General features: G+C 44.7%; 1 pseudogene; it reads right to left on the bottom strand.

The window, feature by feature from the left end:
* On the bottom strand, positions 1-14,451 carry LOC148010272 (uncharacterized; annotated as a pseudogene).
* Positions 14,452-14,610: the final 159 nt, after the last annotated feature.

Genomic DNA, 14,610 nt, shown 5'->3' with positions numbered 1-14,610 from the left:
CTAGTGACCCTTTGATTCCTTGAGAGTTTCTTGGTTGGTGTCTTCCATACGCTTGTGAAACAAGTTCCACTCATACTGACATCTTCCCCTGATCCCTTCCCATGGAGCTTTTCCATTTATTGATTCTCCTTGGAAATCCAAAGATGGAATGAGCTTGTGGACTATCCATTAAGTATCCACAACTCCCACTTTCTCATACGCAGGCTTCACACACCTCCCTGAGGCAAAGTCAAGACCCCATCCATGAATCAAATCATTCTGGATCAGATGCCAAACACATTTCCATGCATTTACAAGAGCCATTATCTCAACAAACCCCCTACATGGAGGCTTATATGGATCTTTGCATCGGCCAGAGCTTTCAGTAGTCACACTATGTATTTCTGAATTAAAAACAAAAAAACACATTGTCATTCTCCAGGTCACCTTATAACTTGGCTCTAAAGCAGGTTAAGATATCTCAAGACCATACTTTTTAACAAGTTCTGTATACATTTCAACATCAAAATTGTCGACACCAAGGTCTTCATCCCATATAAAAATGTACTCATATGGGGCCATGACATCAGGATGTAGAAACGGCTTTGTAAACCACCGTTTTGAATTTTTTCTTACATAGTAAATTGCTTGGGCACTTAAGTCCTCTATCTGAGAAATGTGAATAACATATTACAGAGTAGGACATTTGGCCATCTATTTGTCTTATACACGCATATGCAAGATTTCTTTGGAGAGTTTCAAAGATTGCTAGCACATTGATTGGTCATGGTTGGGATTCATTAAGGAAATCTATCTGATTTTATCTATAACACCACCTTTCTTTCTTACAAAAACTTCCTTGTATCGACATGTCCGGGCTAAACTGCAGAGACACATCCTCCAAAAACAACAATAACAAACACTCTAACTTCTTTTGTGTCGAAAGTAACTTTTAAACCTCTGGATACACATATCCAAGGCAACACATCATCCCATACCACTCTTCTAAAAGTTTGATAAGCATTACAATAATACCAATCAAAGTGGTACGGTACACTAATTGTATTTATTTCCACTGCATCTATTAGCCCAACCTACCCTACTAATAAAACTATGGTTTGCACATAATCATTATAACCCCAACTCCAAGAGGATAAATATTCTACATCGATAGTTAATTTCTGGCCAAAATATTTGCCTCCCTGTACTAAGTGTGTGCCTCTTGCTCAATCCAATATTCTCCTTTGGCAATTTTGGGGCAAATTAGAAAAATAGTCCCTTAGAAAAGAGACATGATATTCACTCATATAAATACCTAGGATTTAATATCCTAGCGAGATGGATCACCCGTTCGAGTGCACCTGGCTCCTAGCAAAACACACCAAAAAATGACCAAGCCACTTTTAACATGGTTGTCAAGCCAACTCCTAGGAGTTGTTGCATTGAATAGGTGATATTGATAACTAATTTCTATGATTTTTCCTAGCTTTCCTTAATAGTTACAACACTCATTTGTAGTAGTCTAACTAATCTAATATCGAGACCTCAATAAACTTGCATATTCTCACACTTCGTCTATATCTCTGTAGTGGACACTAAAATACTAAATCTAGGATTTTTATCCCTTGAGGAATTAATTTCAGAGCATAGATCCAATAATTCTATCTAATTTCTTTAATTATCAAATAAACTAACATTCCTCAAACCCATAAACTCTAATTTTCTTTATAAACATTTTCCTTATTCCATATTGGTATAATTTAATACCTTGTAAATACTTTTAATTTGCATAAAGTTAGACACATCATATTTTATATTAATAATATTGAAAGTAATAATAGTAAACTAATTTACTTTTTCTCTAACTCCAAGAAAATTTTATAAAATATCAAAAACTATATTCTCGGATTTTCTATAGAAGATCCTACTTTTTGTTGAATTAAAAACATGATTTTTATATAAAAAATACTATAATTTTCATCCAAAATAACTATTTTTTATTTTAAAGACATATTAAACAACTTTCAAAAAATCTATAAAAATTTAAAATACTTTTAGCAATATATAATTTATTGTAAAATAATTGCATCTTATGATTGTTCAATCAAATATTTTATAAAATTTTATTTATACTATTTAAAATAATTTTAAAGTATTTTTTATTATTTTCTATTTCTAACAACTATCTAGAGCTGAAAGTGAGGTTGAAAGACAATTTATAAAAATTCCAAACCAAAGAAATATTTATGCTGAATCACTTTTATATGTTAAAGGAGTTAAGGCACTTACGTAAAGTACGAGAATCGTAATTGCATCTTTGCGAGCTGTATCCTGTTGGGGGTAAAGGCGCCTCCGCCTAGCCGCCCGTGTATTACTACACTGACAGTCACCGCCACTGCACACTGCAGGTGGTGTTGAGTGTTGAAATGACTTTTTTTTGGTTGATTTTTGTTATTTTTGAGAGCTGAACGGTTGATTTTATGAGATGATTGATTGGTTTGGAAATGTTTTGAGAGTGTTTTGGATAGGTTGGAATGGTTTTATTAAGCTCATGATGTTTATTAGTAGAGATGTGAAGTTATGATGATGTTCTGATTGGTCCTGATTGGTTTTGTTTTGTTCTGTGTTCTCTCTGTAAGGAGGGATGGAGTATTGATTGAAAGGGTTTGAGATTGTTTGAAAGCTTATTGAGTGTTTTTTGATGGTTTGGAATGGTTTTGGTATGAGTTATGTGGTTCTGATGCTTTCTGTTGACCTTCTGTAACTCTCTGATGAGCTTCTGATGAGCTTCTGTAGACCTTCTGTATGCTTCTGTATGTGTTCTGATGGATGAGAGTGTAGCTTGGGAAAGTTTTCTAACCTTGGAAAGAGGTGAATACAAGTGCAAAAGAGCTAAAGGAAGTGAAAGAAGTAGCTGCTGAAGACTCAAGTAAAGACTGGAGTGAAGTGACAGTGGTGAGCTACGAAAGGACACTGTAGTGGCTCTGGTGCCTCTTCATATCAGACACACCTCTTGGGAGGGGTATCCATGACCTAAGAAGGATTATTGTGAGTTATTATGAGAGATTCTAGTGAGGAGATGATGTACTATTGATAGAGAGAGAGAGAGAGTCAGAGATAGCCAATTCTATCAAAATAGAGTGATTGTATATGAGAGATTGAGAGAGAAGACTATGAAGATATTGAAGATGAATACTATGTGATGTATTTCCATTCAAAGATGGTGTATTCCTTTGCTTTCTTTGTTCTATTGATGGATTTTGTGAAGATGTTGAAGAATATGGTTGATTCTATCAAATCCGTGGGAGATCTACATGATGCTGCATGAAGATTTGTTGTGCATGGTGTTCTTGTCTTCATTGTGATCATATAAAACCTAATAAAAAAAATCTTGTTGATATTACAAGATAGATTTTCTTGCAAGAGAATTCCCTTTTCCTTGGTGTTCCTCTTGGGGCTCCATGTTTTTGGTGCGCAGCCGAGGAAACTTGCCATCAACAAGCACCAGAAGAGGCTGAAAATGAAGGAAATGGCATTGCCAAGAAGAGAAGAATTCAATGGATGTTTGTAAAGTTCCTTCTTCCACTGAAGAGTTGGAATTTCTCATAATCAAAGCCACTTTCCACAAGAAGTTCATCCCACAATGGCGGAAACACACCACCATCATAATGCATGCTCTATGTGGTGGACAATTTCCTCTTCCTTTTGAAGCAGCAGAAACTTGCATCTTGGTAGCAAACTGTTTGGGAATAAACTGAAGAGCAGAAATAGAGAGAATGACCATACATGGAAGATTTGGCATTCATTGAGAAGTTTCCAGACATCATCAAGTGGGAGATTGTGAAGAAGCTTCAAGAGTCTTGGTCTGTGGAGGTTCACAAAGACAAGAAGGAAAAGAGTGGGAATTTGTTCGTAGATGCTCAACAGCAAGATACATGGGATGCTTGGTGTTCTGATAATCTTCTGTTTGTCCAATTATCAACCCACTGGAAGTTGGTAGACAGAGTGTTTTTCACAACATACACTATTGAAACCATCAGAAGCTGGCATTACTATGATGATGGCACCACCACAATGCTTAGACGTATGCATTTTGACACCTTCAGAACCGAATACCTTCCTCTGTGCAGTGGCATGAAAGTAGAATTCAGAGACGTTGAAAAGGAAGAAGTAAAAGAAATGTTAGCAAGAGAGTCCTCCAGAGACTGAAGCCTTCTGTTATCCCTCTGTGGAGCACTAACAACATAGTGGAGCCAACCCCCTAATAAACGACGCAATAAAGAGGCAAGCGTTAGAACGATTCCAGAGGTATGTGAGAAGAGAGAAAGCAAAAATCAAAGCTGAGAACGAGCTCGCAGCAGAAGCCGCCTTTGACGCCCTTGCGGAACTCTTTATAGAAGTCCCAATGGCACATCAAGCCCTTCCTCCTCCTGTTGGAGGTCCACTTCCAAGCTAGATTCGTCCTGGAAATATTGATGACAGGCCAGCGAATGTAGTTCCATTGCCAGTTTTTAAGGGAGAGTACAATGAAGACCCCGATCTTCATGTAGCAGAGTTTATGGTAGCATGTGTGGCTAACAATGCCAGAACCCCTGAGCATTGGTTAGCAATATTCCTCGCCACTTTCAAGGGTGCGGCGTTTCAGTGGTATGAGAGACAAGCAATAGGAACTTTTGGCACATGGGACGACCTGAAGTTGGCCTTCCTCACTAAATTTAGGCGTGAAGGTTTTGAAGAGCGGATGCGAGATGAATTTATGAACCTAAGTCAGTCCTCTAGAGAAAGAGTAGAAGCTTATGTCTCAAGAATGAAATCCATCCTGAAGAGATGGACTAACCATAATCTAGATGATGGCATTCAGAAGGGACTGTTTCTCAGAGGATTACAACCAGAAGTCCGTAAGTTTGTGGAGCTGCAAAGACTAGCCACACTACAAGCTGCAACAGAAGGTGCAAGACTGTACGATGAAGTGGAAGCTAGATTGGCGATGAATCCAGGAAGAGGAGTCCTACCTCCTCTGATGCCAGGAATGATGTACCCACCAAATGTAGTCCCAAGGATAGTCCCCTACCCCTACCAACAGATGCCCCCAGTATCACAGTACAGTGCACCAAATCCACAGTGGCCACAATCCATGCCTCAAATGATGGTTCAACCACAACAACAATGGTCCCAACCAATTTTCCCAATGCCAAATCAGTAGCAACAGTGGAACCCTACCAACCGGAGCCAACAGCCAACAGTTCAAGCAGGAGCTCTGAATCAGAATCAGAACAGAGATCCCTCTGCACCAGCCCAACCTGTTTATGTAGTGATTACAGAGACTCCTCAAAACCCTACTGCCAGTACCTCAAGAGGAGAAAGCTTGAAGGATTACTTATCTAACTCAGTTGCAAATATCAAAAAGGAGTTGATGGATGTGATTACAGAGCAGCTACAAACGCTGAAAGTGAATATCACTAGCATATCCAACGTTGCAGGAGTAGGAAGAGATGTGATGCAATCAAATACTTGGTGTGGTAAGTGTCATCAAGCAGGCCATTTAGCCACTGAATGTACACGAAAACCAACCATCCCTGGAGCTTTCTGCTCCTACTGTTTGCGGAAAAACCATACAGAGGATATTTGCTCTCTGAAGGAGATGCATGATAGGAGAAGGAAGGAAGAAGACGCAAGATTCAACTTGCTGGAATCCAAAATGACAATACAGGATATTGGACCCAAGCCTAGAGAGTTTGGTCCTAATTTCGGTCCAAGGAGATTTCCATCCCAAAGTTACAGAGGAAGACAGTCTGACGGTGGTCAGAGATCAGAAGTAGTGTTACAGATGCGGAGAAAAGGGACACATTTCACCAAATTGTCCAAATCCCAGAAGGTCAGTGGATTACAAGCCCTTATGCAATCGATGCAAAGGAGAAGGCCACACTGCAAAAGACTGTCCAAGCCCAGCCCCAGTGAAAAACAGTGCTACGGATAGTCCGGCCAAGGCCCAAGAGCCTACCTCCAATTTAGTGGAATTGGAAGTTGCTGCCATTACGCGTGCAAAGAAGAAGGAACCACCTATCCAGAAAGAAAATAATCCTCCTGCCAGAACAGTAAAGTTCAATCTTCCACCAGAAGAACAGAACAGAACAGAGCCTGACAGTGCCGTACAGAGCACTACAGTGCCACAGAGAGTCAGAGACAATTCTAGAGATAGGACCAGAGGTCCAGGAGATAGAAGAGAAGGAAGTGCCACAAGTGGCAGAAGAAGTTCCCATGATGCCCTTGTTGGAAAAAAAAGGAAAATGAAAATGGGTGTTGCCCCATTCCCTAACCAGTTAGAGAAGTTAGTGGATCCTATTAAGGAATACGATCTAGTCAGAGATCTAGATACCTTTAAACCAAACCTCACATTCTGACAATTATTGATGTTGTCTCCCAGTTGCCGAAAAAGGTTCAAAAGTATACTGACAAGAAGACGTGGATTAAGGATTGCTCCCTCAATAGCAACAAAGTCCAACAAAGCTCCAGAGCTTGTAAAGGAAGTGGATGTGGCTAACGCCTTCCTAGATCCGGGTACCCCAGAGACTGGCATGTGGATAGAAGGCTGCTTCATTACAAATGCACTGATTAGGTGGGTCATCAGTGAACATTATGACGGATGTGACAATGAAGGATCGAGGCCTACAAGGTGTGCAACCCACCCAATGGCTCATCAGACTGGCGAATCAGAGCAGAATCAAGCCTTTGGGCATTCTCCCATATGTGAAGACTATAGTGGCCGGAAAAGATTATTGGCTAACCTATCTGGTGGTGAAGCCAAACTCTTATGGTACATCCTACCCTCTGTTACTGGGCAGACCATGGCTTTTTGAAGCTAAAGCAAGGACGGATTGGTTCAAAGGAACCTTGACCTTGGGTAGAGGACCCAATAAAGTGGTGCTGAAGCTATATGGTACTCAAAAAGGACATGGATCCACCTCCTTGGAATTATCTTCTGACTCCCCTAATGAGGCTACAGATGGAACCTCAGCAGACGAAGATGCTATCAAACAGATCCTTTCCAAGAAAACAGTGGCACGTTCCTTAACAGTGGATACTGTAAGCCAACTCCCAAAAGATACAAAGTCTCTGTCAATGGGAGAATACTTCCTGCCTGAACCAGGAACGATTTCCAAAATCACTTCTGACAGTGAGATAGAAGCCTAGATGTACTGCTCTCCCTATTACATGGCCATAGCAGAGCCAGAGACAAAGGCAGAAGATGAAACAGAGAACCTATTCTTCTCTTACAGAGCTCCTACAGAGACAGAGCCAGAGACAGAGACAGAAGAGGATGGAGATCATATTGACGAAGACAGTTATGACAGCGAGATGGAAGAATCTATCCCACCTGAAGAGGATACATATGAAGAAGAAGTTCCAGAAGCATCAGAAGCAGACGAGCTCATGCTGTGGGACAGGATGGTGATGGTACCATTTGGTCTGGTAAATGGATCTTCTCATATGCAAAATCTTTATAAGAAATGGATTAAGAAGACCAAGCCGTCTTTCAGCAGTGTCTCTTGTCGCCCTCACCCATCCTTGCCAAGAAAAGATGATGATGATGCACCGTGCCAACAAGCACCAGTCTCACGATTCCAACAGGCATCAGAGGGTCCCTGTTATGTGACGTTCTTGGACGTGTCATCAGAAGATGAGTCTTCAAGCCAAGAGATAACTAATCTTGAACCCAAACCCGAAACGGCTCTAATCCCATTTCAACATCTCAAGAGGCAACCTAAGTCTCCACCAAAAGAAGAAGTTGGTTCTACTGGGACATCAGAAGAGGACACCACTCCCTTGAAGGAGTCGGATCTGTACCCAGAAGCAGTCCACGGGACCTTCATCCGTGAAGTAGAAGGTGAAAGGCAGTTAACTTTTGTGGATGCAGATGGCACTGAACGCCACTTGAAGGTGGGTAGTAGCATCCCAGAAGAGGAGTTGTCAACCTTGTACAACTTGTTGAAAGAGAATTTGGACGTGTTTGCATGGTCCTACAAAGACCTAAAGGGGATTGATCCTACAACATGTCAGCATCATATTGACTTGGAGCCTGATGCCAAGCCAGTATGGCAACGACAGAGGCGAATGAATCCAAATTATTCCACATTGGTGAAAGCAGAGTTGCTGAAGCTTCTGGAAGCTGAGTTCATCTATCCAGTGGCAAATAGTGAATGGGTTTCACCCATCGTGGTTGTATCCAAGAAGAATGGCAAGCTTCATATATGTGTGGATTTCCGCAAGTTGAATTCCAAGACAAAGAAGGATCACTTTCCGATTCCTTTCACAGACCAACTATTGGACACAGCAGCATGACATGAGCTTTATTCCCTTTTGGATGGATTCAGTGGGTATAACCAAGTGCAGATAGCAGAAGAAGACCAATCCAAAACAACCTTCACCACAGAATGGGGGACCTACGCTTATCGAGTGATGCCGTTTGGGCGCTGCAATGCCCCTGCTACTTTCCAGCAAGTCATGATGGCCACATTCCAAAATCATCTGCACGACTTTATTGAGGTATATTTGGATGACTTCTGTGTCTATAGTTTGATCCGTGAACACTGGGGAAATTTGGAACAATGCTTTGATCGATGCCGGGAGTATGGGATTTCCCTCAACCCCGACAAATGCATCTTTGGGGTCTCTTCTGGAGTTCTGTTGGGCAACATTGTCTCTGCACAAGGGATATCAACAGACCCTGCAAAGATCGAAAAGATTGCAGCTTTGACAGCACCCACCAACCTCAAAAGTTGAGGGGATTCCTAGGCCATGTGGGTTACTACCGAAGGTTCATAGCCCATTTTGCAACAAAGGCAACCTCCTTGCACAAGCTTCTGAGGAAAGATGCAGAGTTTGTTTGGACAGAAGAATGTGACACCGCCTTCAACACTCTGAAGCAGTGTCTGATTGAGGCACCCATTTTGCAATCTCCTGATTGGACGAAGGAGTTCCATGTACACACTGATGCATCTATTGAAGGCTTAGGCGCAGTTCTCTACCAGAAGGGCTCCTCGAAGCTAGATCAAACCATCTATTACGCAAGCCGAAAATTCACTGATAGGGAACGGAACTATACAGTGACAGAGCTTGAGTGCTTGGCAATGGTGTTTGCCCTAGAGAAGTTTCGCCACTACCTCCTATCTACCCACTTTAAATTTTATGTGGATCACGAGGCCCTGTCCTTCCTGATGAACAAAGCGGATGTGAAAAGACGAATGATGAGATGGCTCCTTCTATTCCAGGAGTTCGACTTTGAGGTAATTACCAAACCTGGTCATTCCCATGTTCTGGCTGATCATCTGTCGCGTATCCCACAAACTGGAGACGAGGAGCAGGATGATCCCGACCTCCCTAATGCTTCCCTATTCCTGGTAGAAACTGTAACCCCCTGGTATTCAGACATTGCCAATCTACTGGCAACCCAACAATACCCTCCTGGTATTTCTAGTCAGGAAAGAAAGAAGCTTATGTTAGAATCAGCCCCCTACACCCTGTTAGGCGGCACACTGTACAAGAAAGGCAAAGAAGAAGTGCTCAGAAGATGTGTTGTAGGAGATGAGATTGGGATTGTTCTGAAGGCTTGCCATGACGAGCCATGTGGAGGTCACTTTGCAGGAGAAGCCACAGCCAGGAAGGCTTTGCTAGCAGGATACTGGTGGCCGACCATCCACAAGGATGCCTATGATTACTGTAAAAGATGTGATGCTTGTCAGAGAATGGGAAAACCTAACAAGACAAGTGCCATGCCACTGCAACCCATTCTTCCCCTAAAGCCATTTGAGAAGTGGGGCATCGACTTCGTAGGTCTGATCAATCCTCCCACCAGAAGGAAGCAGAACAGATACATCCTCGTATGTACAGATTATGTCACAAAGTGGTGTGAAGCTAAAGCCCTAAAGCGGGACGATGGTAACAGCGTAGCCCTGTTCATGTACGAGAATATCATCACCCTTTTTGGCAGTCCCCTAGAGCTGGTAAGTGACAGAGGCACTCATTTCATTAATAAAGTCATGGAAGAGTTGACAGAGCTGTATAAGATCTGCCATCACAAGTCCACTCCTTATTACCCCAGAGCCAACGGCCAAGTCGAAGTCACCAATCACATCCTCTGCTCGATCTTGACATGAACGATTGCCACACATCGTCGTGATTGGGATGATCGACTTACAGAGGTCCTCTGGGCATATAGAACCTTCCATAAAGCAGCAACAGGACAGACACCCTTCCAGCTGGTGTATGGTACAGAAGTTGTTTTCCCTGTTGAACTGGAATTACCCTCTTTGAGAGTGGCTATCAAAGAGCGTTTGAGGGATGATGATTCACTACAACGCCATCTCCTGCACCTGGAATGTTTGGACGAAACTCGCAGGATGGCTCTACAGTGCATGGAAGCCACACAAGCTCGACGTAAGGCTTACCATGACAGCTTCATCAAGCACAAGGAGTTCAAGGAAGGTGATTTGGTCCTAGCTTATGATTCACGATTTGGCAAGTTTCCTGGCAAGCTTCAACAGCGGTGGATGGGCCCATATAAGGTACTTGTTATCAACCCTAATGGCTCTGTCCAAGTGCAGACCGTTGATGCCTCTGATGATCCCTTCCTGATCAATGGATATCGCCTGAAGAAGTACTTTCCTCCTTGGGGATCTTGACAATCACGGTCACCTGATCCTTTCCCTCGTTGGCATGGCACTATCACTCTTATGATGCTACTTCTGATAGCCGTGATGAAGTGGACACAACCCTCTGTCCCCTCAGCCCCATCTTCCAGCCCTGATCTCTTATCCTCTATTTTCCACCAGCGGCAGTGGCGGGGTGGGTTCTGACAAATGGTATTTCCACCATTCCCTTGCTTAATTCGAAAAAAAAAACATATATACATATCGGTCATGGGAGAAAATGACTTCGGTCCCTATCATGCCGACCTATTCTTCAAGAAAAGGTGGAAAGACCCTCGGGAGTAGGAGAAAAAGAAAAGAAAAATAATAATAATAAATAAGAAAAACAAAAAACAAGATAAGAGAAACGAAAGAAAAAAAAAACTGTTATGGGAGAAAAGGAAGCAATTCCCTGTCATAGTAGGCCTCGTTCCAAGAAAAGGTGTTTAACACCCTTGGGCGAGAAGCTGGCTGTGGAAAAGGTGGCAACACCCAGCAATCCAGAAAGTGGATTCATCAATTGATATCCCTAGGATCCAGTTTCGAAGCTGCCTCCATTGGTACGCTGTGTCTTGGGTCTCTTTGCAGAGTGTCTAACTGTCCTCTAACAGACACCATGTTCCTATCCAACACAACGTTCGATTTGATGGCTGCCTCCCTGGGTATGCCTCTTCAACAACTGACGACGCGATCTTCATCGACAAACAATCAAGTGACGCGAGCTTTCATCCTAACCGGATGGGGAAGTGAGTATGGTTGCCCTCTGTATCAACAGAGTGTGAGACAGAGGGTGGGGCGAGTGACCAGTCTTTTCCCTTTAAATCAAATGAGAGGTGAGCAGTGTGAATGAAGTGTTGCACGCACGGGATGGGTCTCTCAATGCACAAAGCACAATTTGTTTCTGTGCACTGCACTATAAGGCTCCCTGGCCTTTCTTCTTGCACCATATGCCAGCACAGGGCGGGATGCACAGTTTGCACCATCAAATGCGCACAAGGCATACAACCTTTGCACAAGTGACCATGAGGATTACATTAATGGGTTTCAGGACATGGTGGGCCCTCCTGTATCTATCAGCAGAGCGTGAGACAAAGGGTGGGCTGAGTGTGACTGGAGTTTCTTCAATCATTTACCGAGAGGTGAGATTGAGGGACGTTATGACACTTGGAGTCAGGTATGTTCCCGTTTCCCTATGCACCCACGGGGTGGGTCTCTCCCGTCATCACAGGACACGTCACCCTATTCTGTACACTGCATTGTCAGGCTCCCTTGCCTTTCTCCTTGCACTTATGCCAGCCGGGTTGGACGCACTAATGCACCATCAACTGTGCACCCTGGCATACTCCCTCTGCACCATTCCCTTGTCGATTCCTAAACCGGGATGTGAGCCATGGGTTTTTCTCTTGCTTTCCTCGAGTGATATTAGTCATGGGGTGAGTGATTGCTCTTTCATTCCATATGAGTGATTGTGTGTTGAGTGTAATATCCCTCGCCATTGACGACTTTCCTGCGATTCCTTCAACCAGCTACCTCCCTGGGTGCTGCTGGGTGGTCCCTGCCACGAAGGACGTGTGCTGGAGTGAACCTTGGTACCTCCTGCAGAGCCGACAACGACACAGGACGTGCCATCGACAATCAAACTTGATCCTCGACAAGATGGGCCAAGTTTTTCTAACCCTACACCTTCTGTTTCTCAATGACGCTCATGTTTTAAGTGTGGGGACATTAGTGGTTGGTCTGTTATGTGGTCCTAGGTCCCTGTTGCTCAGTTCACCCTATTTGTTAAGGTCTTAAGTGTGGGGACGCGTCCCTGCGCATCTACATTGCATACTCCTCTGCATATGCCTCTACCTGCTAATGCCTCTATGCCATGACTTGCTCTTACCCTGATGGGGTCCCTTCCCACCCACCCGTCCACTGTCACCTCCCCTTGGGCCTGTTCCTCCTCCATTTCTCTTTTTCCCTTATTTTGTTGTGTTTTTATGTGAACGCACCCTGCGTTCAGCGGACTTCCAATCTGACTTGACAAACCTGTTCCTCCCTTTGAATTGACCATTTTTCCTTTTTACCCACCCCTGTTCCGGTGCACGGTTTTCGAGTTATTAATTTTTGAAGCATTTTGCGCACATTAGCTGGTTTTCCATGTGAACGCGCTTTGCTTGCTTCGGAATGGTGATCTGCCATCCTAGCCCTGACAACCATTTTCTCCCTGATATTTTTCCTTTTTACTCCGTGTCATTTTGATGCACGGTTTGTCCAATATTAATTTTTGTGGTTTTTTAAGACTTTTTCGTGCAACTTTTTGACATTTTTCCATGTGAACCTGCCCTGTTTATGTCGGACTTCCAGTTTGATTTGACAGTCATGTCCCCCGCATCTTCCCCCACCTTTTTCCTTTTTCCTCCACCCTCTTTCGCCTTCTGGATTTTTAATTATTAATTTTTAAATGTGTTTTCAGGCGTATTTTTGGTGTTTTTCGCATGTGTACCCCTCTTATTTTCGCCGGAACTGCGTTTTGACGTGACAATCCTGTGCCACCCTTTCCTTGGACATTTTTCCTTTTTACTGCATGTCATTCTGGCAAGCGGTTCTTCCAATATTAATTTTCGATCCCATTTTTGGGTCTGTTTTTTGGGTTTTTCCCACGTGAACGCGTCTTATCTTAGTCGGAACCATGTTTTGATGTGATAGGATTGTCAGGCACGTCTTTCTGCACATTTTTCCTTTTTCCTACACCTCGTTCCGATGCACGAATCTTCCGATATTAATTTTTAATTATATTTTTGGACCCTTTTTTGCATGTGAACGCCCTGTCTTTCCCCCGGAACCCCCATTGCGTTTTTTTCCACATCTTCCCCCTGCCGTCCTTCCCACTTTTTGTTTTTACGATATTTCGTTTTGATGCCCGGATTGGGAGATATTCATTTTTCTTTCTTTTTACATGTTTTCGCGCGACTCGTCCCGCGCGTGAACGCGCCCGTTTTCAATTTCACGCGTCTCCACACGCCCCGGTCGCGTCCATGTGCCCCGTACTGACATCGCGGCGTTATTTCGATCCCGTCACGGCAAATTTTTTTCACCCCGCCCCGCGCACGCGCGCGGGACGAGGGCACGCCTTTTTCTTATGATGGGTACCCCCTATGGGCACCTACCCACCACCCACACCCTTCCCCCCCATTTACACCCTTTTTCCTACCCCTACCCTTCCCCCATTGGCACCTTGCCCATTCCCCTATAGGCACCCCCCTATAGGCACCTACCCACCACCCACCCCCAATCCCCGGGCGCCCTTTCCACCCCACCCCCCAGGCACCCTCCCCTATCCCCCCCACCTTTCTCTCTCCCCGACCCTTCCCCCAACTGCCTCCATTTCCCCCCCCCCCCCTGCGTGCCTTCCCCCCTCCATCTCCACCTCCATCTCCTTCTTCTTCACCCTCCCCTCCTCGTCTTCTTCTTCCCCTACTCCTACTCTCCTTTCCCTCCTCCTCCTCCCTCCTCTCCTCCATCCGCCCGGTGACGCCCCCTCCCTCTTCTCCTCGTTGGGCCCCGCCTGCGCTTGTCCTTCGCCTCGTGGGCCTCTCCTCCATTCCCTGCCCCCCTCCTCGTGGCGCCTTGCCCTGTGCCCACCACCGCCTATGGCCCCGTGGAGTGCTGCGCCCGTGCGCCCCCGCCGCCTCTAACGAATCTGCACCCCTCCTCCTCGGCCGCCGAACGCCCGCCGTCTGCGCCTCTGACGCCCCTGCCGCCGTCCTTGCCCGCCTTCGCCAGTGTCCCCTGCCCGCGCCATGTAGCCGTCGAGCACCCGCCCTCTTCACGCCGTGATGCCCGTGCCGCTATGGCCTCCTCCCTGCCACCATCTTCGCCCGTGCCATCCGTGGCCCTCTGTCCCACCACGCGCCCGCTGCCGGCTCCTATCCTCCACGTGCCCCATTCCCCCATCCAACCC

This window comes from Lygodium microphyllum, chromosome 30 (genome assembly GCF_053477565.2).
Source record: "Lygodium microphyllum isolate KBCC chromosome 30, Lygodium_microphyllum_v1.1.10, whole genome shotgun sequence".
In the NCBI taxonomy this organism is placed as follows: Eukaryota; Viridiplantae; Streptophyta; class Polypodiopsida; order Schizaeales; family Lygodiaceae; genus Lygodium; species Lygodium microphyllum.
Note: the sequence above shows the minus strand (reverse complement) of the source record. Positions and strands in the feature narration are given on the sequence as shown.